A 26,928-nucleotide genomic window follows, 5' to 3' on the forward strand; every position below is an offset into this window, starting at 1 on the left:
GCCAAGGAGGAGATGTGGAGTAGGGTTAGGGTTTATGTAGATGTAGATGGGTTTATGTAGATGTAGGATTTATGACATCCCTGCAAGTCAAATCTCATAACTTCCTAGCTAATGTCCTATATACAGCATATGATTAATCAATGGAAGGTTCTGACGACTGAGGTTCCTCTCGTATCTTATTGGCACTGTCATTCAGTAAGTGGTTAGAGCTGAGTTCTTCATGTTGCTTAGAGGAAACACCATACTGATTTTGTAGTTTCAATGAAAATAACTTAAATTTAGGGTCAGATTTAAAAAATAAAACTTGGCATTGGCCTAATTCTTCTCCCTTTGGACAGTAGTGAACCTCCCGCTGGCTTTGATGAGCATGCTGAAATCAGCTGCTCTTCTATTTTTTTTTTTTCATATGACAAACATGATTCTATTAGTAAGAGTCAGGCTCTTACACCATTGCAGTTATACTGGTGTAATAAAGAGTAGCTCCTTTGAATTCAGTCTCTGTGCTCCTGAGCAGGACTAGTGCAGAGTCTGAAACAGGCTTCAGGGAATCAGTGGCATAACTGGGCTGGGGTGAACAGGGCAACTGCCCCAGGTGTCAACTTGGGAGAGCAAAAAAAAAAAGGTGGCTGCTGCCAGCAACTGTGCAATCACAATTGTGAATGCAACATCAACTGGAAGTTGCCACAGTCCCTGTGTCTCAGGCTGCCAGCCGCATCCGTGCACTATTGCAGGAAATGAGTTCATTTAGCATACTCTGAAAGGTTTGAGATTAAATTATCTGTTAAAGGGACAGATTTTGTAAAAGGATAACAATCCAGGCTGGATACAGATTGTGTGTACTCCCAAAGAGGTGATCCCCTTTGTGTCCCAAGGTTAGTATCATGTTTTTTGGTGTTTTTTTAATTGTGCATTGATAGTGGCTATGAGCTCTGCTCACAGACCAGAACATGGAGCAAGAGGTTCAGCTGCATTCAGAAAGGACTCCAGTCTATTAAACAAAACATTTAAGAGAGTGATTAACTTAAAGTGCTTCGATTCTTTGCTGAACAGGGATGCATTTAAGCATGTAGGTAAGTGCTATCTTGAATTGGGACAGATAATGAAGGGGATTTGCATTAAATAGTTTTACAGATGGAAGAAAGAGAGAAATGGATGGATCTGGTTCTTGAGATCTTTTGAGCTGTTTCAGAGTCATCTAAAGGGATCAGTTACCTCTTGTTCCACGTTATCCTGTAGTAGCGAACATGACTGAACATATTCACTACCATTGGCGACGTGTAGGGACTTGCACGCAAGTGCACGTGAACCCCCTGAGATTGGCCGGACCGCCCCCCGACAGGAGCGCTGCCAGCATTTCTGGGTTTGCCCCCCTCTCCCCCCCCAGTCAGCTGCTGGTGCCCCTTCCCCCATATTAGGAGTTACCAGTCGTGCATGTTCACTATTACACATGTTCTTTATCTAGTAAGAGTGAACAGGACTGGATTTCAATCGTGGATGGATTAGCTTGTTCAGGAAAGGGAAAAAAGTACAAGGTGTTGCTGTATATGTCAAGGAGCTGTACACATGTTCTGCAGTGCAGTACAAAGTGGAAAGGAGGCCTGTTGAAAGCCTCTGGGTACGGTTCATAGGGGAGGGCCGCAAGGACATTGTGGAGGGCATCTGCTACAGGCCTCCAAACCAGGAGGAAGAGGTGGACTTGGCCTTCTTTAAACAACTCACAGAAGCCTCCAAATCAGAGAACCTGGCTCTCATGGAGGATCTTTAATTATCAGGATTTCAGCTTGCAGGGAAGCACAGCAGTGCACCAGCAGGCCAGTAAATTCCTGGAGTGTCTTTGTGATAACTTCTTGATACCGATGCTGGAGAGGGCAACTAGGAGGGAAGCTCTTCTTGATTTACTGCTCACATACAGGGAGGAACTGGTGGAGAATGTGGCCGTAGCAGGTAACTTGGGTGACAGTCACCACAAAATGATAAGAGTTCAAGATCCTAAAGGGAGGAAGGAAGGAGAGCAACAGAACAAGAACACTGGACTTCAGAAAAACAGACTTTAACAAACTCAGGGAACTGGTGGGATGCAGGACCCAAGGGGAGAATAGAAGTCCAGGATTGCTGGTTGTACTTTAAGGAGACCCTTTACAGGTGCAGGAGCAAGCTATTCTGATGTGACAGAAGACTGAGAAGTACAACAGGAAGCAAGCCCAGCTAGACAGCAATCGCGTCTTCGATGAGTTGAAACCCAAAAAGGAATCCTATGAAAAGTGGAAACTTGGTCCCAGTGCTAAGGAAGAGTATAAGAGTATTGCACAGCCTACAGAGAGAAAAATGAGGAAGGCAAAGGTACAACCCAAGATGCAACTGGCAAGGGACATAAAAGGGAATAAAAAAGGATTCTAGAAATATGTCAAAACTAAGAGAATGACCACAGAGCTCATAGGTCCCTGATTCAGAAGGCAAGCCAGTTACAAATGGCCTTTAAAAGTATTTAATGCCTTTTTACTTCAGTCTGCACAAATAGGGGCAGCTACCAGATGGCAAGCGCAATTGGCAGCAAAGATAGGGAAGGAGAAAAATAACCGAGAGTAATAGCAGAATGGGTTAGGGATTACTTAGAGAAGCTAGATGCTTTCAAGTCAGCAGGGTTCAGGGTGGATGCACATTAAGATACTGAAAGAACTGGCTGAGGTAGTTTCATTTCTTTGAGGACTTGTGGTGGTCAGAGGAGATCCTGGATGGCTGGAAAAGGGCAACTACAGTGCCCATCTTTAAGAAATGGAAGAAGGATGATCCAGGGAACTACAGACCTATCATCCTGTCTTTGATACCTGGAAAGATCTTGGAGTAGGTCCTCAAGGAATCCATTAAGTACCAAGCGGAAAACAAGATGATCAGGATCAGCCATCATGAATTCACCAGGAGCAAGTCATGCCAGGCCATGTTGATTTCCTCCTATGATAAAGGGACTGGCTCTGTGGACGAGGGGAGAGCAGTGGATGTGATATACCTTGACTTTAGCAACATTTCTTACACTGTCCACTTGATAGTCTTATTAACAAGCTAAGGAAATACAGACTAGACAAAAGTACTGTAAGATGGAGATGTAACGTTGGATCCTTGTACTCAGCAAGCAGCCATCAGTGGCTCAATGTCTAGTTTAGAAGGAGCACAAAATGGGATTCCCCAGGGATCTGTCCTGGGTCCAGTCTTAATATTTTCATGAATGAATTTGAATGGGATCAAGTGCATACCTAGCAAATTTGCTGATGACATCAAGTTAGGCAGATCTGCAAATACTCTGGAGGGCAGGGCTAGGATCCAGAACGACCTAGATAGATTGGAGAAATGATCTGCAATCAATCACATGACATTCAACGAGGCCAGTCCTGCACAGAGACGAGTACATGTATAGGCACCCTTTATGACCTTTTGCTTAGTCATTTTTCACTCTTCATTTTTCCATCTATAAACTGGAAAATAATAATTAGTAGTAATACCAACAGTGTTGTTGATGATGATGATAACGACTGTGTTTAGCATAGCAGTGCCTAGGAATCAGCCACTGTGCTACAGTAGCCACAGGAGCAGACTTTCTGTACCCTGAGAAGCTTGCAAACCAAAATAACAGGCATGCAAACAAATTATCTTGGGATGTAAGAAGGCAGGGATTTATGCTATAGGTCATCTGAGAACATCCTCTTACAGGTACCATCTGTGTGCCAAGTTGGCAAAAATGTATGGGTCATTCTCTGCTGTTGCACCCCCAGGCAGTACAGCCTATATCAACACTTGCTTTGTGGTGGCCCACGAGGGTTGATGGGGAGTGGAGAGGGGGTGAGAGGAGGGAGAGAGAAGGGTGTCTATACACTCTCCAGTCAAAACCAGGACTTGTCATGGAAACATACTAGGCTTGTCGAAATTTTCTCTAGGTTTCTCAAGGTTTCACTAAGTTTCTCAAGTCCACAGTGGAATTTCTTATCACTGCCAACAAGACAGTCACCTGCTCCAAAAGACCTTATAGCCAGGTAGCAAGGGCTCCCCTTGAGATGTAGGAGACCGACATTAAAATCTCTTCCAAATCTTGGATTTGAACCTGGTTTTTCACATCTTAGGCTAGCAATCTGACTTATGAGCTCCTGGCTATTTGGGGTGGAGCTTGGTTTATTAAAATATAGAGAGGTCACAATTTCCCCACATTTGTCCCAATGCGGAAGACAATTTTTGAATAACAAATATTTATTTCCCTCACCTCCCGCTCCCCCACCTCAGTTCTGATTTATGGGCAGGGGGAACAAAAGTGCATTCTCTACCATCATTTTCCCTCCCCATCCATTTCTTCTGAGTAGGGAACATCAGGTGTATATAAAAATATATATAAAAACCAGGAGAGCACACAAAACAACAACAGATGCTCCCCAGGCCTGAAAAAGGGTGTTTGTATTTGTAAGCTTGCAAAGAACAATTTTTTCCAACTATTTCATAGATTTCATAGACATTAGGGCTGGAAGGGACCTCGGGAGATCATCAAGTCCAGCCCCCTGCCCAAAGGGCAGGAAGTCAGCTGGGGTCATAGGATTTAATTGGTCTACTAAAATATATCACATCTACCCAAAGAACCTTGTCTGCTTATGTCCTTAAATCAACAGGGCTACAACCAACAACCCTATATATAACTGCCTACTTTATCCACAGTACCCAGAACTAAGATCTGGGACACCCTGAGGTCCCATGGGCATGTGTGGTCTTTACTTCTGCCCTTCAGTGTGGTCTTTACTTCTGCCTAGCACAGTACAGCGAGGCACATAAGAACAAGGCAGGAAAGGGGAAGATTCAAACGGAGGACAGTCACTGTCTATAGGACTGCCTTAAATTCCCATGTGTATACGTGCAGTGTTAGCTGATGGCAGCCTCCTTATTTTATTTCTAACAAAAGCTTATCAGCCAATACGAATTATATGGTGTTGTGCTATCCTTCATGGTTTCATAAATCTGTTTGTGGGGTATCCCTGGAGCCCCAAGTTTCTCCCCACCGACTTGCAAGTGCTGGAGCAAGGAAATGATCTCTTGACTACTTTAAGGAAGACTTTGCTAAAAATCTCTTTGTGCCTGGCTTGCCCGTTCATGAGTAAGGAGCGAGGAACAATGCATCCCTAGTTCAACGTGATGGGTATACTGGTGATTTTGTACACAGCAATTAGAACCCTTCTGATGTACGGTTGCTTTGCAACGTCCCCCGTTTTCAAAAGGCACGGGCTTTTGAAAACACATATCATCATATCCCATTCCCTTTCAAGTTACCGTTAGCCAAGTTGCCCCCTTCCTTACCTTCTTTAAATGTTCAAAGGTAATTTTAAAGAACACCTCATTTAGCTTTCATTTTACTCAGACTCAGCCTGCCCGTAAATCAGAACTGAAGGGGGAACTTGAGAGGGTCTGAGCTAATCAAACCTCCAATCTCTACAATGTTTAAATATAAATCAAAATAGTTGAAGGCTCTCCAAAGCTTCCATTTTCTTTGAAAGCCCTGCTTCTTATTTTTCTATGCTTAGCTCTCAATTTCATCCTCTTCCCCTAAAGGTATTTTTCTAAGTATTTGTAGCTGTTTTTTTCTGAGACACAGAGCTGACTGGTTCAAGAAGGATATTAAATTTTGACCAGCGGGTGAGTTGCTATTGCTCTTGAGCAAGAACCCTTTGTCCAAATTAAGGTTTTAGGGTTCAGAGTCTCAATTGAAGTTTACTAATGACTTTAAGGCTAAAAATGTTACTAGAATCTATTGAAAACATGACTTTGATCATCTATTCCATATTGCAGTCACTACTACATGCTCCATGTGTCAGAAATGATAAAATGTTCTTACCTCCCCCTTTTGCTTCAGAAGTCTGGAAGTCTGCTAAATTAATCTGCTTACCTGTCTTTACCACATCTTACAGTACTGGAATGCAATATGGGTTAGGAAAGTTAAGAATATAAGCTTCTTCCTCTCTCTTCCTATCTTTTTCTTCCCCTCCTGTGTTTAGTCATTTCAAAAAAAAAAAAAAAGACATTTCACAAAAGGTATTTTTTATCCCTGGATTTCTTCGTTAGAGTATGTGAGTTTACTGGAGGAGGTTTGATTGAAAAGTCAGTGCTTTCCATCTTCCCAGTGTATGTTCTGTGAGTGCAAAACACTGGAAATGAGTTTCTCTAAAAAGCCGACCTTGTTCTACACCTCCACTGCCAAGAAAAAGAAAAGAAATGTGCAATATATATGTGTGTGTGTGTGTAAATGTCTTCATATATACATGCGAGTGTTTGCATACTCTCTCTATAGAGACCTGTAGATGACGGGTTTTAGCTAATTTATTTGTGAATGCAACATAAAGTTGTGAAAACGAGAATTTTTAAATAAGTTTCCATGCAATAATATATACTTTCTAAAGTAAATGGGCCAGATTCATTTGTTCCTGGTACAAACTAGCCCGAGATTCATTTAGCCCAAGGGTTTCAAAATTGATTTGGCCCCCTTGGGCTGGATCCAGGCTGCAGGGCTTCTCACAGGCTGGATCCACACCCACCTCCAGCGGTGGGACAATTGACATCAGGAACCTGCAAACATTAATGCAGTTGTTGCTCCCCTCTCCCCCAATAAATTTGTTACCGCTGGTTTTGGCAGCAGGCTCCACCCCTGTTCACCCTGCCCTTGAATTCCTGGCCCCTCTAGGAGCCCTCTGTAGTATCTTGAGGCTTATGACAGCTCATTATTACATACAGGGCATGTCTACACGTGCTTTTATGTGCACCTAAACTTAATGCACATGTGCCTAATACACATGTCCCTAATGCACATTAAGGTGATTTAGGCATGCGTCTACACATGCACACGCTAAGGTGCATTAACTTGGTATGCGGACTGACTTAGGACGAAAGTTAGTCCCAATTAAATTTAGGCACAAATAACCTAAAATCACCATTTTAAGGTGCATTAAGGGCATACATGTATAGACCCATGCCTTCAATGTGCCTTAAAAATGGATATTGCACTTTAAATCAGCATGTGTAGACGTGCCTACAAAAACTTATATACAATAAAAAAGTAATTGTTTTTTAATGTTGCCCTTGAAGGGGTCTTGTCGTTGGCCTGTTCCCTCTCATGGAAATTCCTGCTGACCTCACTCAGACCCTTTTATGGGTTGCAATACTTCCTGGACACGCTACACATCCAAGGGGACTTACTCTGTGTCACATTTTCTCCTTTTCATGGTATCCCAAGTAGACTAGTAACATTAAGATAACAACTATTACAACCTCAAGCTACCATGTCTAAATCAATCTCTTTGGCCATTTCAGCCATCTTCCAGCTCTACTGTACAACTTCCCCTCTTTGTATATGCTGTTGTCTGCACTCAAATGTTCAGCCTCCTGCTCATGTTCTAGATCAACTTGTAAACTAGTTTCAACTGGTGTTTCTGTTCTTAATTCACTCATATCCTCCTCATTAGCTTCTGCCATCTCTGACAGTAGTACACCTCTTGTGGGTATGTGAAAGTGTTCTTTTTTATGTTTTTGTTCAACTCCTTTGGGTCTATACGCAACCGTAATCCTCCGCCCTTCTTCTCTGCAATCATCGGGGAATGGACCCCATCTGCTGGTTCTTCTCTTCTCCTGATGATACAATTTGTTATGTCTTTTAGAACTTCTACTGGACTTTTTCTTAGGGCATATGAAACTTTATGTGTGGCATGTATCATTGGTTCTGCATTTTCTTTTCAACGTATTTTGTACGTCACAGGAAGACGCCCATTCCATGTGAACATGTGATGCTGTTAGTGACTTCAGATTTGGTTACGCGACATCTTTCAACCTTTCTGTGGTATACATCTTCTCAATAAGACAAGGTGCCTCACCTGTACTAGTCTAAAACTGATTACTTCTCTCTCTGTACTCTGTTGTTCTGTTATTTTATTTTTGTCTTTCAGTGTGAGGATGCAGCCTTCTAACACTGGATTGGTTCCTCCATTATAGTCTTTCACAAACACTGTAGACTCTCTCTCAAGTTTATGAGCCCTTCACACCTATCTATTTCAGTTTCTCTGATTACACTGACTTGTGCCCCTGTATCTATCTTGTAGATAAGCTCCATTTGCTTGCATTTTAATTAGTCAGTCATTTGAGCTTTTGGGCTTTTCTTGAATCATGCTTCAGAACATCTCTTCCTCATCGCTTGAGTCCATCTCTCTTTACTCATGTATGTTCCTACTTCCGCTGCACATTTTTATGTAAGAATTCAGTTTATTCCAGCTTCTACATTTTTGCCTGAATGCTGGGAACTTTCTACGTTCATGCTGGTTGCCACATGGCTGCCATTGCTTATGACTTCCCATGTGATACTTGCCCAGCTCAATTTTGGTGGACTTTTCTTTTGCTGGTTTAATGATGGCACTTACAGTCATTTCTTGTGTGCCTTTCTTTAGGCTTTTTACTTGCACTTATCCTTGTTCTGCAGCTTGGCGTGTACATATTGCCTTTCTAATGTCAGGTCCTTCTCTTACAGTAATCGATCACAAACATTTTTATTATAACATCCCAGGGCTGTCTAGTCTTTAATGAGAGAGTCTGCCAGTGTCCCATATTCACAAGACTGCCTTTTTAGTTCAGAGTCTGTAGCAAACTCTTTCACTGCTTCCCCTTCCTTCAATGTTCTCAAACTGAATAAGTATCTCTCATACATAATAACTTTTCTAAATAAACAATGACCTTCAAACATTTTTATTATTATATTTCCTTGCATGTAAGTCACACCTTTCTCCCAAAATCAGCTGGGGAAAATTGGTGTGTATGTTATATGTGAAGAAAAGGGCTCTTATCCTGACTCATGCTGAGTAGCATCTTACTTTGTGAGTAGTCTCACTGCAACACTACGCAACGCACATAAGTATGGCCAGTTATTAGGACTGACAACTCAAGAACATTTTTTTACTGACAGACTGCAGGCTTTTTACTGACAAACTTTCACTGGCACATTTGCACCAATGCATGCTTTACATAATGTAAATATAACTTCTTCAAGGCCTTGCCCTGCTGCCAGGCCCCAGCTAGAAGGACGGGGTTCAAATGCAGGGGTTTAACATCAGCCACAGCAAAAAAGCAAAAAACTTTTTTAAAAGTTTGATTGTCAATAAAAATTTTTGCAGTGAATTATTTTTTTACTTTGGTTGGCAACCCTGCTTGACTACAACAATGGTTTTGTATTGTGCTCCCAGGGGGCCTCTACTCACTTTCAGCCGCTGATGCCCCCAGCTATACCATGCTGCCTGCACCAGCCCACCCCTCAGTCTTACTCCCACTGGCCCCAATCCCCCCATCCCATCACAGACCCCCAAAGAAACCTACTAGTAATCCAGAAGTATTACAGGTAGCCTGGGACACAGCAGCAGCAGCAGCAGCAGCAGCCCATGACTGAAAGGATGGCTGCAGGGTGCTGTACTCCACTCAAACCCCAGGCAGTGTTGCCGTGCTTTGTCTGTGAGAGCTTCAAGCAAACTGCAGCTGCTTAAATGTTCTTCCAGCAGCTAACTTTTTACAGACTTTACTGATAGCCATTTTAGCCTTCTTTTTTTAGTGGTACTAAATTTACTGGCAGTTAGCAACCCTGCCAGTTATAGACCTAAATGAAGGATTTAAACATGCAAAACCAGTGCACACATTGAAGAATTCCCAGATGCATGGCAACATAGGGCCCTGGAACCTGATCCCAGTATACGAGGCAAGGTCAGAGTGACGCACAGGGACTCGGTGTGGGGCCCAATCTGGGCGTGGACTGGTCTCATGCCATTCATCTGACTCATAGTGCCAAAACCTTGAGCACCACTGGTTTACATGAATTTAGTGGCCTTCAGCCATTGAGTAACTGTGAACATAAAGAGAACTGATTCTAGACTGGTGGTTTTTTTAAAGAAATTTAGTGAAAAGGGATCTATGCATAAACAAAACCCAAGATTTCATAGAATGATAGAAAATTAGGGTGGGAAGGGCCATCAGAAGGTCATCTAGTCCAACTCCCCGCTCACAGCAGGACCATTCCCAACTAGATCATCCCAGCCAGGGCTTTGTCAAACCAGGCTTTAAAAGGAAGGAGATTGCACCACCTCTCTGGATAACTTGTTCCAGTGATTCACCACCCTCCTAGTGAGAAAGTTTTTCCTAACATCCAACTTAAAATGCCCATGCTGCAACTTGAGCCCATTGCTCCTTGTTCTGTCATGTGCTACCATTGTGAACAGTCCAGCTCCATCCTCTTTTGAACCCCAGTTCAGGTAGTTGAAGGCTGCTATCAAATCCCCCCCTCAGTCTTCTTTTCTGTAAACTAAATAAACCCAGTTCCCTTAGCCCCAGAAGTCATGTTCCCCAGCCCCTGAACCATGTTCGTGGCTCTCCACTGGACTCTCTCCAAGTTGTCCACATCCTTTCTGTAGTTGGGGGGGTGCAAAACTGAACACAGTACTCCAGAAGTGGCCTCACCAGTGCTGAATAGAGGGGAATAGTTACTTTCCTCAATCTGCTGGCAATGCTCCTACTAATGCAGCCCAGTATGCTGGTAGTCTTCTTGGGAACAAAGGCATACTATATCCATAAAGAATACCCAAGCTTTATAAATCTGGCTTTAAGATTTCTCTCTAACAAATCCAGACAAATCCCCCTGACAATGCATTTTCATGGCAATCAAATGTGCAAATCATTTGGAATGTGGCTTTGTGTGGTAGCTCAGAACATGTACAATGTCATTTGTCATGTTAGATCCTATGGCTACCAACAGACATCTCATTTGACTGATTGTCCCAGAGTTTGACCAGGATCAAAACAGGAGCAACACCGTTCTTTGCACAGGTCACCCTTGCAAGCTGCATTGCTGTTCCTTTGCCAGTAGGTGACCATGAGAGCACATGACCTGACCAGAATGGCCCTAGAGTGCCCCAAAATAACAATACAGACATCAAACAGGATATCCTGGGAAAAACTAGTAGTACATTTTATCCAGCATACTTCAGAGGTATGAAGTGGAACAGTGAACATATATGTCTGTACAATCCTGGGACAAAAGGCTTTCTCCCAGGACAAATGCTATGTCTGTTTACCGCCGCTGGGGTAGAAACAGAAAGCACAGCATGAAAGACTTAGAAATACATATTAGGCTAGTCACATAATAGTAAGTATTTCCTATGAAAAACTTTAATTTACCTTGGCTTCCTCTTGCAATTTTAATTTTGAATTGAATAGGAAATTTGTGCTTTAATTTCAAAGATTAATTGCACAATACTGGAACTTTCTTTGGAACATTTTGTATTGTTTAGAAAGTTAGTTAGCTACAAAAGGATTCAAAATATCTAATTCCACATCAGTCATGCCAAGCAATTTCCTCCTCACCCTCTGTTTTGACCTATAAACAAGTCGGATAATATACGTTTAAAAAGTTGACATCCAAGACAATGCTTGAGCCAGAATGCTCTTGAAACAACAAATTCTGAACAAATACAATAAAAATAGATTATCCATTCCTAGATTTTTACATAGAACTACATGCCAGACCAAGGAACCATCTGCTTACACATTTTGTCTTAAAGGTACATGCCACAAAGCGTGTGTGTGTGTGTGTGTGTGTGTGTGTGAGAGAGAGAGAGAGAGAGAGAGAGAGAGAGAGAGAAATAAAAAAGCTTCAAAACCAAAAAAAATGAAATATTGATATTACTGGTACTTTTCTGAAACGTTTCATCTTCAATTAGCTGAATTCTCTATGAGTAGAAGATTCTAAGTTTTTCCATCCAGTTTTAGTAGTCATATAAAATAGCAGTATAAAGCATCTTTATTTATGAAGTGTTTGAATCCAATGACCACTGAAATGTGCACCCACCAACAAAATAGGGCCCTTTTGAACTGCAACAAGGAATAAAATATCAAAACTGGGATAGAAAACCTGGAACCTTACACACCCCATGCAAGACTCGAACATCACAAAACAAGGAGGAAAAAGCTATTTTGATTCTTCTCTGGAAAGATGCTCCTGATGGACACTTCACAGGAGAGAGGATCCTCATTCCAACATCCCAAAAGATCATTAGTGTGGCCAGTATCTCAAGTGCTACTTACATTTAAAGAGGCAATTTCCCCTAGATCCTGGGACTGTACCTCTAGATCCACTCCCTTGCAATAGGGTGTTTAAATCCACTGACCTATACATCAAAAGAAAGTGGTGATTCTTCATATATACAATTCCTCAGTGCACCCAAAATAAATCAAAAAGACCTCATGGAGAAGTAGGACAGTCACTGGACAAACCATGTGCCTGATTTCAAGCTATTATAAATCTGAGCTTATTCCCATTGAATAAATGGAACTACACCAGCATAAGAAGGGTGTGAAAGAAGAATCAGACCCTTTGATTTCACTCCTGAGAAATCACACAGAGTAGCTGGAACCATATAGGGAGTAAAAGGAAGGCCCAGGGTGGAATAAGACCACTGCTGAATGGGCAAAAGCGATTGGTGACAGACAGGGAGGACAAGGCTGAACTCCTCAATGAGTTCTTTGCCTCAGTCTTCCTAAATGAGGGGCAAGACAAATCTCACAATGGGATTGTAGAGAGGCAACAGCTTGCCATCAAACTACCAAGCATTGACCCTGGTGCAGAGTCACTTGGAAGGACTGGATGTGTTTAAGTCGGCAGGCCTGGATGGGCTCCATCCGAGGGTACTGAAGGCACTGGCTGATATCATTGCACAGCCACTGGCAAGAATATTTGAGCACTCGTTGTGCACGGGACAGGTCCCAGAGGACTGGAAAAGGGCCAATGTGGTCCCTATTTTCACGAAGGGGAAGAAGGAGGATCCAGGCAACTATAGGCCAGTCAGTCTCACCTCCATTCTTGGCAAAGTCTTTGAAAAGATTATTACGGCTCATATATGTGAGAGCCCAGCAGGAAAAATTATGCTGAGGGGAAACCAGCACAGGTTCGTAGCAAGTAGATTATGCCTGACTAATCTAGTCTCTTTTTATGACCAGGTTACAAAACACCTCAACACAGGAATAGGGGTTGATATCATTTATTTAGACTTCAGAAAGGCCTTCAATATGGTATTTCATCCCATACTGGTGAGCAAGTTAAGAGGCGGTGCCTCGGATGATTACAGAGTCCGGTGGGTAGCAAATTGGCTAGAGGGTCATACCCAGAGAGTGGGGGTGGACAGGTTGGTATCGACCTGGAAGGGTGTGGGCAGTGGGGCCGCGCAGGGCTCGGTCCTTGGACTGATACTCTTCATTGTCTTCATCAGTGACTTGGACAGGGGAATGAAGTGTACTCTGTCCAAGTCTGCAGATAATACAAAACTGTGGGGAGAAGTGGACACACTGGAGGGCAGGGAACAACTACAGGCAGACCTGGACAGGTTGGACAAATGGGCAGAAAACAATAGGATGTGATTTAACAAGGAGAAATGCAAAGTGCTGCACCTGGGGAGGAAACATGTCCAGCACACCTACTGCCTAGGAAATGACCTGCTCAGTAGCACGGAAGCGGAAAGGGATCTTGGAATCCTAGTGGACTCCAAGATGAACATGAGTCGTCAGTGTGATGAAGTCATCAGAAAAGCTAACTGCACTTTATCGTGCATCGGCCGATGCATGACAAACAGAACCAAGGAGGTGATACTTCCCCTCTATCGGGCGCTGGTCAGACTGGAGTTGGAGTACTGCGTGCAGTTTTGGGCGTCACACTTCAAGAGGAATGTGGATAACTTGGAAAGAGTCCAGAGGAGGCCACTCATATGGTTAAGGGCTTGCAGGCCAAGTCCTATGAGGAGAGACTAGGGCACTTGGACCTCTTCAGCCTCTGCAAGAGACAGTTGAGAGGTGACCTTGTGGCTGCCTATAAATTCATCATGGGGGTACAGAAAGGAATAGGTGAGTCTCTACTCACCAAGGTGCCCCTGGGGGTCACAAGAAATAATGGCCATAAGCTAGCAGAGAGCAGATTTAGACTGGACATTAGGAAGAACTTCTTCACAGTTTGAGTGGCCAAAATCTGGAATGGGCTCCCAAGGGAGGTGGTGCTCTCCCCTACCCTGGGGGTCTTCAAGAGGAGGTTGGATGGACATCTGGCTGGGGTCATCTGAACCCAGCACTCTTTCCTGTCTATGCAGGGGGTCGGACTCAATGAAATATTGAGGTCTCTTCCGACCCTAACGTCTATGAATCTATGAATCTATGAATCATTCGTAGATTCACAGATGTTTGAGTCAGAAGGGACCCTAGCAGATCATCAAGTCCAACCTGCTCCCCTGGGCAGGAAACAGTGCTGGGGTCAGACAACCCCAGCCAGGTGCATGTCCAACCTCCTTTTAAAGACTCCCAAGATAGGGGAGAGCACCACCTCCCTCAGAAGCCCATTCTAGATTTTGGCAACCCTTACCATAAATAAGTTCCTGATGTCTAACCTAAATCTGCTCTCTGTCAAGTTGTGGCCATTGTTCCTAGTGACTCCAAGGGGCGCCCTGGTAAAAGAACCTCCTATTCCTTACTCTCCCCCCCAGTGAATTTGTAGGTGACCACAAGATCAGCCTCAGACTTCTCTTGCAGAGGCTAAAAAGATCCAGGGCCCTCAATCTCTCCTTGTAAGGTTTTGCCTGCAGGCCCCTAACCATATAAGAGGCCTCCTCTGAACCCTCTCAAGGTTGTCCACATCCCTCTTGAAGTACGACGCCCAAAACTGGATGCAGTACTCTAACTGTGACCTGACCAATGCCGCATAGAGGTGAATTATCACCTCCCTGGACCTGTACTTCATGCACCTGCTAATGCATGATAAAGTGTGATTAGCTTTACTGATCGCTTTGTCACATTGTCGACTCATGTTCATCTTGGAGTCAGCTGTGACTCCGAGATCCCTTTCCGCTGCTGTGCTGCTGAGAAGGTCATCCCCGGCCTATAAGTATACTGTTGATTCCTTCTTCCTAGGTGCAGCACCTTGCATTTGTCCTTATTGAACTGCATCCTATTCTCTTCTGCCCATTTTCCAACTTGCCCAGATCTGGCAGGAGCCATTCCCTACCCTCTGGTGTGTTAACTTTACCTCACAATTTGGTATCATCTGTGAATTTGGACAGGGTACTTTCCACACGCTCATCCAAGTCACTAATGAAGACTTTGAACAGCACCGGTCCAAGGACCGAGCCCTGTGGGACTCCACTGCTCACATCTTTCCAGGTCAATACTGACCCATCCACCACCACACTCTGGGTTGCACTAAAGTAACACAGTCATGTTATAATGATCACAATGTTATATGCAAGGTAATAATGCACTGGTACTTTCCAAGAGCTCTTTTGGATGAGAAGTAGATAAAGAAAATCCAGGATTTGGAGGATTTGGTAGATATTATAAATTATCATGATTCAGAGCTGATTTGCAGCTACTTTCAATAAGATACCTGGGGGCCATGGTCCTGTCCTGGGTAGTACTGTCTGGTAGGGAAACTACTATCTCTGATACCTGACTCCTTTTTTAGCACACAAGAGAGAGCATTTTGCTGTTTGCTAGAAAAAAGAAGGTAAAAAAAAATTAATTTATAGTTTAGAAAAGGAAGATGATTGTAAAGTCAGCAAGGAAATGGGGAGGGCCAGACCACAGGTAACTTCGGCAGAGGAAGTCTCAAGCTGAAATGAGTTCACTAGTGAAATCTGCTGATAACACAGAATTGAGAAGCATTGTTGTGATGGAAGAGGATGAGGATATAAATGCTGGATAGCTATTAGGACTGGGTAGCAGAAATAATACAAAATGTAAGATCATCTACTTAAGAGCTAATCAAAGATTTTCTTCTATAAGCTCATCGGGTGCAAAAGGCCAAGGAGAAAAAGGACCTAGATGTACTAGCTGATCACAGGAGAACTGTGACCCAACAATGTAATGCAACTATGACACAGGAAAAAGAGACCCTAGGTTGTAGGAAGACAGGTACTTTCAGTAGAGGAAGGAAAGTATTACTACAAGGCCTTAATGAAATCTCATCTCGGATGCTGTTTACTGTTCTGGTCATGCATGTTCAAGACAAATATATTCAGACTAGAACAGGTGCCGAGGCCAGCTACTAGCCTGCTCTGGAGAATGGAGACTTTATTATATGATCGGATTATATGAGATGTTTGCCTGTGGAAGTGGACACAGCTGGTCAGGAGGTGCCGTCAAGTCCTGTGTTCCCATGGAGCAGCATCTCCTGCAGGTGCAAAGTTGGATCTCCCTTGGAAAACTTAGTGGTGAAGGAAATACAGGAAAAATCGGTCCCTTAAGCTTAGCAGAAACAGGTCACTGCTATTCCTTTCATGTCATTCGCCTCTAAGACAGCTGCCAGGATGCATTGTAGAACTTGCCAAAGTGTGAATGAATGGCTAAGTAAATGCACACTAATCAATGGCAGATATCAAAACTATAATCTTCTCATTACTGCGTGGAAATGAGGTAAACTGCAAACCAGGCAGTTGTGGCTGCTGACAGATAGACAATACAGAGCATTGTATTCATCAGCCCTTACACAAGGACTTATGGTATCTGGAATATATTAATTTTAATGGAAAATGTTATCCTGTACAGTCTGCTGTTCCAATGGAATCATTTATCAAGGCTGGCACCAAGCAGATACACGGTACATTGCTGAGGACTGATGTAAAATGAAGGGGAAAAAATCTAGTGTTTATAGATGTTGTGGTTTTTAAACCACCACTACTTAGAATCAAGTGCAATTACAGTGCATTTGAATTAGTATTAAAGTATTTGTATTGCTAGTTTGCAAATGCAGCATCTTAAGAAGCCCAAATGGATTCTCATGTAATTATTGTCATTAACTCAAAGGGGTAAATGTTCAGCAGAGAGCCTGTTAGCGAAAGCAAGTGCACAAACATATCATTAAAGGAGACTTCATGCCTATTTCTACATACAGCCCACTAAAAATTTACCCCATAAACAGTGAGCAGCTTTGGTGGCATAGTCCCAGCTTATTCCCTGTATTTGTTATCACTATATTTGCAGTCTACTGGGTTGTTTCTGTTAGAAAGAAAAAGTTATAACAGAATCCAGTATTTCTGCAAATCAGGTCTCTTTATTTACGGTATAAAAGATGCACACACATACACACTACTTTCTCTGAACACAGTCAAATCCCATACAAGGGATAGTTCCCTTGCTCGTAATTCCAAGCCTGCTTTTCCAGCCAGCACTCTACCCAAACTCTACCCTCTTGCCTGTCTTTCTGAGTCATACTAACAGTATGTCTCTCATCTCTTGGTTTCCTTGCTGGTTTTTTTTTTGTTTTTATTTTTTTTTTTTTTTGGGGGGGGGGGGGGGGGGGGCCTGTGTTTTATTTGCTTCTTGTACATAGCCACAAAGCTGCAACCAAGTCAGTTCACTGCCCATACTTTTGCCTTCTGTCTCATCTTTGGCTAGTGACTTCCATCTTTCTAGCTGTCACTAAACAAAGGGGTTATTGAGTTGTTTCTATTTGCCTAACCCACGTAGAAGACAGGTAGCATGCCCGTCAGCTTCAGTGAGGTCTGTGATGGCCCACGCATCAAGAAACACGCTCTCTGGGAACCACCTAACCTGCAGCATCACATCAGCAATGCTCTGGTGGTTGTAGAGCAGATGTCACTTTGACTTCCAAGCCCAGTCCGGGACTTAAAAAGCGGTTGTACAACAACAGCACAGGTTGAGCTCACTTTTTTTACGGATAGAGAATCAGACAAAACTACAGCTTGTCAGTGTCTCGCAGCAATTTGTGTTTCTCAGGAAAGGGCTGTATTCAGTACTGGAAATGATACAGCAGTGGTTTTACCTCCAATAGCAATTGCCAATGACAGCCCTCCATGGCACGTAAAAAAGACCACCCCATGTTTGAGATCCATCCTTTACTTTAACATGCTCATTGGGTTCGATCCTATCTCAGCTTACTTGCAGAAGGTGCTCTTCTGCACAGCTTGGACTGTACGTACCTAAGCTTGTCCTGCGCGCCCCTTCATGGCGTGTTGTATTGTGCCACGTAGGTGCCCAGGCAGAACAGAACAAAGGTGGATGCTCCCCTGGGGCAGGAGCTCTCCTGCTTCAGCATATTTATTTTACCCAAGGAGCATCCTTTCCCTCTCCAGAATAAAAATCCTCACCCCCCAAAATAGCTATCCACCCCAATCACCAGGTTTAAAATAAAGAGCTGCATTTTACAACATCGCCCACCGGCGGCCAAAAAGTACGACTCCGATGGTGTCAGCCACTGGGACCTGACAGCAAATTTGGGCCACTCAGTTACTAATACCATGATAGAGTATGAGGAGCAGATAAATTGTATTCCCCCACTCCCGACAATATTTGGGAGCATGGTATTTTCTAAGGATAATTCCTGAGGTATTTTCAGTAGAGAAGTTCAAAGAATTGGGAATGTGTGAGTCTGCAGAGTTTGAATGCATAGCCAAACTTCAACTGTCTTAACGCTGCCGAGTCAGATAAAGAACTGCAAAAACATAAGAGCAAAAGTAATTGAATTTGTATTTGTTAATCAGTGTTTCCAGGACTTGTTCACGAGCTTTGAGTTCTTTGTGGAAACCAGGGGAGCTTCTTATTTTATCACAGCCATCTGATTTGTTTTAACTTTTTAATATTTAAAAAGAATAGGTAGCAGACTGAGAAATGGAGCAGGTGTCCCTGTTTCTACAAGGCATGTTGATTGATTTTTTTTTTTTTTTAACAAATCCTGCCATCCAAGCTGGTGATAGGAAGTTGGCTGGTGAAAGCACAGGACTGGCAATCAAGAGAATTATTTTCTCATGTCCATGCAGTCCGTGGCTCTTTGAGTGACATTAGGCAAGTCATTTAAACTCCCTGCATCTCAGTTTTCCAACAGTAAAAATGGCAATAATAGCATTTATCATCATAAAGGTTTTTTAATACCCTACGACAAAGGGAGATATGCAAGATGCAAATTATATATATATATATATATATTGCATCATAGCCAGACATGCTGCTTTACAATGGACAGACATCTAAGTACACATTCCCTTCCTCCCAATCTCTTACATGAATGAGCATAATACAGTGACTGCATGCAGAGCAGCCGGTAAAGTTTCTTGCTGGTGGCCATTATGGCATTATCTCCTTCTTGGAGAAGGAGTCATCATGGCTCATCTCCATTGTTCGACTCTCCCCGGTACAAGGGGCAGCACTATAGAAGATGAAGTACTGGGAAAAGGGCTAAACAAGACAAAATCAAATGTGTTTAAGAACATAAGACTCGCCATTTACTGCATCATGGGTCCATCTTGCCTGGTATCCTGTGTCACACTGGCAGAGAGTGGGTGCTGAAAGGGAGAGTGAACTGGGTCTGACCAGGGGGTTTTCCATTGTTCCTCTCTCACTTGCTGCCTCCGGCGTGTAAGATCTACAAAATTGTGGTTCAGATGCTTTTGATTCAGATGCTCTACTCAATCACTACTGACGTTCTTTCCTCCAAGAATTTGTTCAACCTCTTTTATAATCTAGCTAAACTGTCAGCTTCCACAACACGTGGTGGCAATGAGTTCCACATTTTAACTACAGTTTACCTTAAATTAGGATCAAATCTTTCAACCATAAGGTCTCTGAAGCAGGGATCTTCTCTATGTTAGTGTCATGTCCAGCATAATGGGGCCCCAGTCTCTGGGTGGGTCCTTATCATCACTTAAATATTAAGAAGCAAAAATAATAATACCTACAGATGTGGCACTCCATGCTAGAAATTGTGAATGGTAAGCCAGGATAAAGCTGGTTCATTGTTCCACCAAAAAAAAAATCACACGTTTAGCTGACAAGAAACTGATATCCATGGAGTCCTACCCTGAGCAATACACTGCTTTTCCTCTGACATCTAAGATGCCTTCACTCCCGTTCTAAACGTTCACCCCGCGTCTACAGACAGTGTTTTTTCTCAGTGACTGCAGCAAACAAATCCTTGCAGACGGCATTGGCCTTTCAGATTGGAGTGAGTTTCATTTAAACTGTTACATGGGTGATCCCAAGCTTAGCATGTGGGTGTATCAAGTGGGGCTTTACTTTATAAACTTTCCCTCGCTAATGAAATTGGAAACGTTCAAGCGAAGATTTTTCCCTTTATAGTCGTTGCAAACATAACCAGTCCCACTTACGGTTTCAACTCTCCTTTTCCCACATCCACTTTGACTGCTGATAGCTGCTTAGGGGTCCCCCCTCACCCTCCAAAAATAGTCTTCATTGATATTGTTGTATCAATAAGACCAGCATCTGTAGCTCAATAGCTGCGTCTACACAAGATGCTGGCTGCACGGTTGTTACTGTGCAGTCTTTTAGTACTTGCATACCCAAGTACTAAATGGCTGCGCAGAACCAGTGTTACGGTGCGGTAGCACCCCCACATGGCTTCCTAGTGACGCTGGCTGCACAGTAGCTCGTTGCTACTGTGCAATACCTCGTTACTACTGCGCAGTAGCATCACATCATGGTTCGTGCCCCACAATGCTATGGCACAGTAGTAACAAGCTACTGCGCAGCGGGCACGTCTACACGTCACCCTACAGCAATGCAGTGACATGCTACATTGCTGTATGGTGCACTACGGCAAGGTAGTGATCACTTGGGTCTACGCGTGATCGCCAGCTATGTTTCTGTAGCCGCATGCTCCCCCAGTGTAGCACGGTGCTCCGGTGACGTAGCTGGAAAATTTACCCGTGCACAGCATGCATGGCGCAGTAACAGCCCATACAGCACTATGTTTTCGTACTTCCAAAAAGAAGTATTAAAACATGGCACCGTAGCAACGTCGTACAGCAATGTAGTGACGTGCTACATTGCTGTACGGTACACTACAGCAACGTAGTGATTGCATGGGTCTACACGTGATCGCCAGCTATGTTGCTGCAGAAGTACTAAAACATGGCACTGTAGCAATGTCACAGTATGGCGCTGTATAGACACGCCCAGTAAGTATCGTGCGTAAACGTGGCCAGTGACCTGGAAACAAAATCCTAAGGCCTTCACCCTGGAATGGCCATTATATCTATCCTATTCGCGGTCCAGTTGTGAAGACTCAAGCTTTCAAAAGCCCTGAAGGGAAAATAGGATTCATTCAAGAATGGTTAGGCAGCTTGCGGACTGTGATCCCTGCGCATTTGCCTGATCATAATCATCTCACTGTTACTTTCTGCTTCCCTTCTCTCTTCGGTCTCTTTTATCCACCAGTTGTCTTGTCTTTCCACACAATCCACAGATTGTAACCTCTTTGGGAGAGAGCCTGTGTCTTTGTTCTGTGTTTGTACAGCACACAGTGCAATGGCAATGAGACCTATAGGGATTTCTACAGTACAAATAATCATTCTGACAAACGACTCTTTGGAGGGTTGGGCAGGGTATTATGCTGTCAATCAGGAATGAACTATTCAAGGAATGACATATTGTCTGTCATGCTTCCATCCCTTCCCAATGAGCTATTGATAGGTCACACCAGGGAGAAAAGAGGAGAGCGGATACAGAGTGGGGTTAAAGGTTGCTGTATCGATTGTGTCCATCATGGGACGAGCTACCACTTTTCCAAGGATTTCAAGGAGGGTTTACAGGTGCTGTGGATAGTCCTTTATTTTAGTATTTATGGCCTAAAGCTTTCTAATCTCCAAGGGGCTTATTATTATGGCCTTGAAAGTAGCTCACTGAGGGTCACTGAGTCACGGAGCACCTACAGCTGTCTTTGCCTTAATGAGCTTGTCCCTGGATTCCTATGATTTCTTCTGCAAACCTGCCCATCACTCAAAATTATATAGAAAGGATGCGTGGCTTCCCAAATAATCAGTGAATGAAGAGGAGCTCAGTAGTGCATCAATTGGGGTGACAGTAGGTGAAAAATGTATGGAGGACCTGAAAAACAAGGGGGAGGTACAGGCCGAGCTGATGAATATAATGTTCTCCCTGTCAAAGCATAGCCTGCTCTTCCCCTGATAATCGATAAGCAAATGATAATTCGTCAGCCACCTGGATTCGACGCAAGGCGAATTGTGTGGCACAAGACGGGAGCGGTGGATGGTGCGGTTGCCTGTCTCTACAAACGGATGCGCTGTTTGAACAGGCATGATAACTGGATTATGAAGGATCACGATGAATTATGTAACAGGCTGAGTTTGTTTCCCTGAGCAGCGATCGAAACACACAGGCTTTCCTAGGGGCAAATGTTCCTATCACTGGAAATGTTCTTTGGGGCCATCGTTATTTCCCCTTTTGAAAAATAAAGCAAAAGTGCTGAAGCGTTGTTATCACTGCCTTTGTGCTGGCTCTTTAAAGTTCACCTCTCAATGCACCTCCCTTGTTGCATGCACCAGTCACAACAAGAATAGGTCAAGCTGCATATTAAGCTCTGAAGAGCGGGAACGAGCAGCGGAGGCGGCTTTGCAACGTGCCCTGTACCCTTGCAAGGCTGGGGTCATGTCCCTAAGAGAACCTGAACAGCCTCCTTTCCTGACCCTTTAAATTCATAACATTTGTGTTCCTGGAAACTTCTTGTATTTGAATGGCCCTAAGCTTTCCTCCTAAGGGAAAAATAAGGCAAACAAGGACCTTCCAGGCTTGTAACTGCACTGAATCAGAGCCATTGGGCATTGTGGATGCAACATTTAGAAAACATTGAAAACTTGGGTTGAAAACTTGGGTGCCCAGTTCCTTCAGCAGTGTTAACATCTCACCTGCAGTGGTTATAACCCCTTCGAGCAAAAGAAGTTATAGGTGCCTCTCCAGAGTGAAAAAGGGGCCTGTGCCCTCTTTCTATTTCTTTCTGATAGATAAATAAAAGCTTTCCTTCGTTCTTTTGGGTTTTTTATTCTTCTGTCTTCTTTCAAAGTTCTTCCTGTTTTTCAGATTAGACATATAGGGCACCTATACACATGATGGAGTGTCGCTCCGACGCTTGCTAATCAGCACACGTCAGAGCAGACTCAATTAATTGACTCTGTTAATTATTAATTGCGATGCTGCTAATTAGCGCACTCCAGCAACCTCCAAGTCATGTGTATTCAGCATCCCTGTATTTCAAAATGGCAGTGGGGGCGCTTTAACTAAAGCTCATCAAACAAGCTTTAGTTAAAGTGCCCCCACTGCCATTTTGAAGCACGGGATGCTGAATACACATGATGCTGCGGGCACTTTAATCAGAGTGGCTCTAATTTGATTCCCTCCACCCACCTCCAAGCACGTGTATAGATGCCCGTAGGCTGTATCCAGGCTAGCAGACTTTGTAGAAACACATTGTACTATCACAACACTATATAAGTGAAAGCTGAGCCTTTAAATGGGAAGAAGACTCAGGTTAGAACTCTCCCATTAACTATTTACTTAATTGCATTGATTAATTAATCAATCTTTTGAGTAAGCAAAGCCTTTTGTTAATGTTTCAGCAATGACTCATTAGTACATAGCCCCTTCCTGAGACATCCCACAGATACTTCAGATAAAAAAACAAGGGTGACCTGCAGCTAAACACTTCCAAATAAATCAATCAATACCAATGGAGACTGATTTTATATATCATAAAGAAGCAAAACAAAGGTAATTTTAAGAAAGCTCCTTCCAGCAAAGATTATAAGGTCCATGGAAGCTGCTCTGCTACAGTTTATAAACTACACAGGAGCATGAGGTTTTCCTTAGGTGACCCGTTTCTGCATTTAACTAAAAGCAGTTTGCATAGACACCTTAGCTGTGATGCCAGTTTAGTTCTGCAGTTAATGCTGTAGTTCCCAACACTAGTAAATCATTGGCTCTTCACGTAAGAAATCAAGGCCCAGATTCAATTCCCTTTAGCCAGGTGAAGTAGTTCTGATGTGGCTACAGTTAGCTACATGAGTGGCATTTTGAGCCACTTTCACAGATTTTAGATCCTGTTCCCCCAGTCCACCCACCTGGCCCAGGAGCTCTGCTCAGGCCACTTACCCTCTGCTGCATGGACTCATAGAAAATGAGGGTTGGAAGGGACCTCAGGAGATCACATCTAGTCCAACCCCCTGCTCCAAGCAGGATCTGAAGGCTTGAGCCCAGACATGGGGATGGTCTCTGGATAGCTTCACTCTAGGTTTGGCACATGCAAGTGGGTAGGATATGCCCCAAGATCATCCTTCCCAAAGACCACAGGGGTCATAGAGTAGTCATAGGTGATAGGTACATATTAAACAAGTCCCCATCTCTTTCCCCTTGGATGACTAGGTTCTGCTACCCAATCAGTCCCCACATATGAATTATCTTCCCCATTGTGGGACACACAGCCCAGTAGTGACAGACTCAGCTTCATCATTAATAACCAGCAAAGAACACCTCTGCATTACACAGGGTTTGTGCATTATCTGGAGCAGGGCCTTTTCTGTTCTCTCCACTTGTGTGGTACCTAGTACGGTGCTTCCTGGGTCACTCAAGCGCTGTACACAGGATTACCTGGGCCTTCGGTTCATTTCCTCTTTGTTGCAAATAACAGAAAGATCCAAGGACTTGGAGCAGAGTAACCAGCCTGAGCAGTCTAAAATTGCAAAAGATCCACAATTTTTTTATTAGTGTCTCTGAGCTAAAAGGGGGGGGGGCATATAAAAAAACCAACAAAAAGCCTGTTCTATTCATCCTTGCATAACACAACAACAGCTAGAGAGATTCTTGCTCAAACTTTCCAGGCTGATTCACCTCTTGGCTGAGGCCAATCCTGGAAAATCACAGCCTAAAAAAAAAAAACAAGAAAAGGTTCCTTCAAAAAAAGTTCTGCATGTGTGAAAACGGGGTTACAGTGAAAGCTCCCACTCCCACTGGTACCTTAATGATTGCGCATGCTACCAGATTTCTATTTTAAGACTTTTCAACAGCCTCTGGAGTCATCATCTGCATCTTTTCAGATGCAGCGCAGGAACTTCCAGTGCTTCCTCCCTAATCTTGAAGGTAGACATGAGACTTGAACCTATTCAGGATGTCCTGCTTTTTTTTTTCCTAGTCATTCCTTCCAGTTATGCAACAGGAGAGCAATCAAGCACTTGCTTACTGCGTTCGCCCCAAGTGACTAATGATTGCTAATTGCCTACCTGCAGGGCCTGATTTTCCAAAAGTGCTGCACACCTCCTGCCCTCTGGAAAGTAAGCCCCTTTAATGGGTCCCAAGCTGGGTGTCCAAACACTGAGAACGAAAAAAGCCACTAGATGTCTTTCATGCCGACTCTGAAACTCCAGCATTTGGGGCTGACCCCTGCATACAGAGCCTGGCAGCTGTAATGGGGTAAGCCTGGTGCTGCACCTGAATGCAAACAGCACTCCCCCTAGTTGTAGCAGCATCCTTTGCACTCCCCTTACCGGCATGTATCCCACCGTGCTCAGCACGCTCTCTTTATGGATTCCAGGCCATGTGTGTGCAGCGTATTAATTAAAACATATTCTTTACTGTTTTCAATACATTAAATTGAATGCATCTAATGAAAATCCAGCTGCACTTTTCCTTTTTCATACACACAATAATTTAGAATCATAAATTGCACTCGTTCCAACCCTGGGAACATTTCGCCCATTATATGGCGGCTGGTGGTAATGTATCAGACAGCAATAATGAAGCTTGATTTTCATAAGCTGCAGTAAATGGGAAGTGCTCAGAGCTACATGTTTTGATTAGCAGACTAAGCAAACCACGACACGAGTCCTTATTTACATGGCATGCTAAGGTTCCTTCTCACAAAGTGATTTATTTTACCGGGGGGACACTTTAAGTTTATCCAGCTTTCCCTAGCTGCGATCTAGATCATCTCAAGGTGGACATCTCTGAAACACTATGCCTTTGAGTGATGTCCAGTTCCTAACGAGATGCACACAGTTCTCTGCTGCGATCTGTTTGGTAGGTGATTTAACAAAATGAGCAATGTGCATGTTTTTGTTTAATGTTGTCTGGGTTCCCGTAGGCGTCTGTAGAAATCCTGTAGGTCGCTCTCACGTAGGGCATCCTGAGCACAATCTCACAGCACGTGGAAGAGTAGAATTATGCCCCGTATAAAAACTTCCTCACATCCCATTCCTGCTCTCACCTCCATCACACAATTTCTTTTACCCTTCTTTTTTTTCCATTTCCCTATCCCACCACCCGCCTTTTATTCTTGGTCACGTCACCGTGACATCTGAAAAAGCTAAACACGCATGCCTATCGCACACACATACATTGGATGACTCCGGTATTTCTACTGCATCTATTCCAGGGGCAGGCAATTATTTCAGGGGCAGGGCTGCCTACTGATGTTTGGCAAGCCGTCGTGGGCCTCATGACAGGCAGCCAGGGGCAGATATATATTAATTTTCTAAATTTTTTAGGGGCCCCATGGGCCGGATAGAACGGCCTGGTGGGCCGCATCCGATCTATTTTGCGTTTGCATCTTAGATCATAAACATCCCCGGGGCATGTTGTATCAAGCACATTGTTAAATACTGAGCACATCCGTATAAAGTTTGTAATGCTTTGGTTTAACTGACCAGTATCTGCAGCGACATGAGATGCTGACTGCTCAGTGCTTATTGCACAGTCATTTAGCACTTGCATACACAGGTGCTAAATGACTGCGCAGTAACAGGCATTCTTGCCCAGTAGCATCTCCAAGCACCAAAGGGTCCCTGAGTGGGGACCCTGAGGCCACCAAGAACAGAGGACACACCACCAACCGATCTCACCCACCCTACTGGTCAGCTCTCAGCCGCCAGGCTGCAGGTATCTGACATTCGAGAAAGAACCGCAGGGTGAAGCTCTGTCACCAATTTGCCCTAGCTTGTCCTGTAGGGTCCTATGCTACCCTGTGCCTTCCTTTTGCTCCCTATATACCTGTAGAAGATAGACATGTCTGATGTTATTAGGACAGAGTTAGTTACTCTGCCT

At 43.7% G+C, this 26,928-nt stretch overlaps 1 long non-coding RNA gene across 1 annotated transcript in view; it reads right to left on the reverse strand.

Moving 5' to 3' along the window:
• LOC149867975 (uncharacterized) overlaps window positions 1-25,240 on the reverse strand; it is a 55,925-nt gene extending 30,685 nt beyond the window's left edge. The window contains exons 1-2 of the long non-coding RNA XR_016440940.1: window positions 25,110-25,240; window positions 24,481-24,562 (exon numbers count right to left, since the gene is read on the reverse strand). This is a non-coding gene — a long non-coding RNA (uncharacterized LOC149867975). The remainder of the gene's footprint in view (window positions 1-24,480; window positions 24,563-25,109) is intronic.
• Between the last annotated feature and the right edge of the window lie 1,688 nt (window positions 25,241-26,928).

Source organism: Crocodylus siamensis, chromosome 3, assembly GCF_052110815.1.
Source record: "Crocodylus siamensis isolate JL-2025a chromosome 3, ASM5211081v1, whole genome shotgun sequence".
NCBI lineage: Eukaryota > Metazoa > Chordata > Crocodylia > Crocodylidae > Crocodylus > Crocodylus siamensis.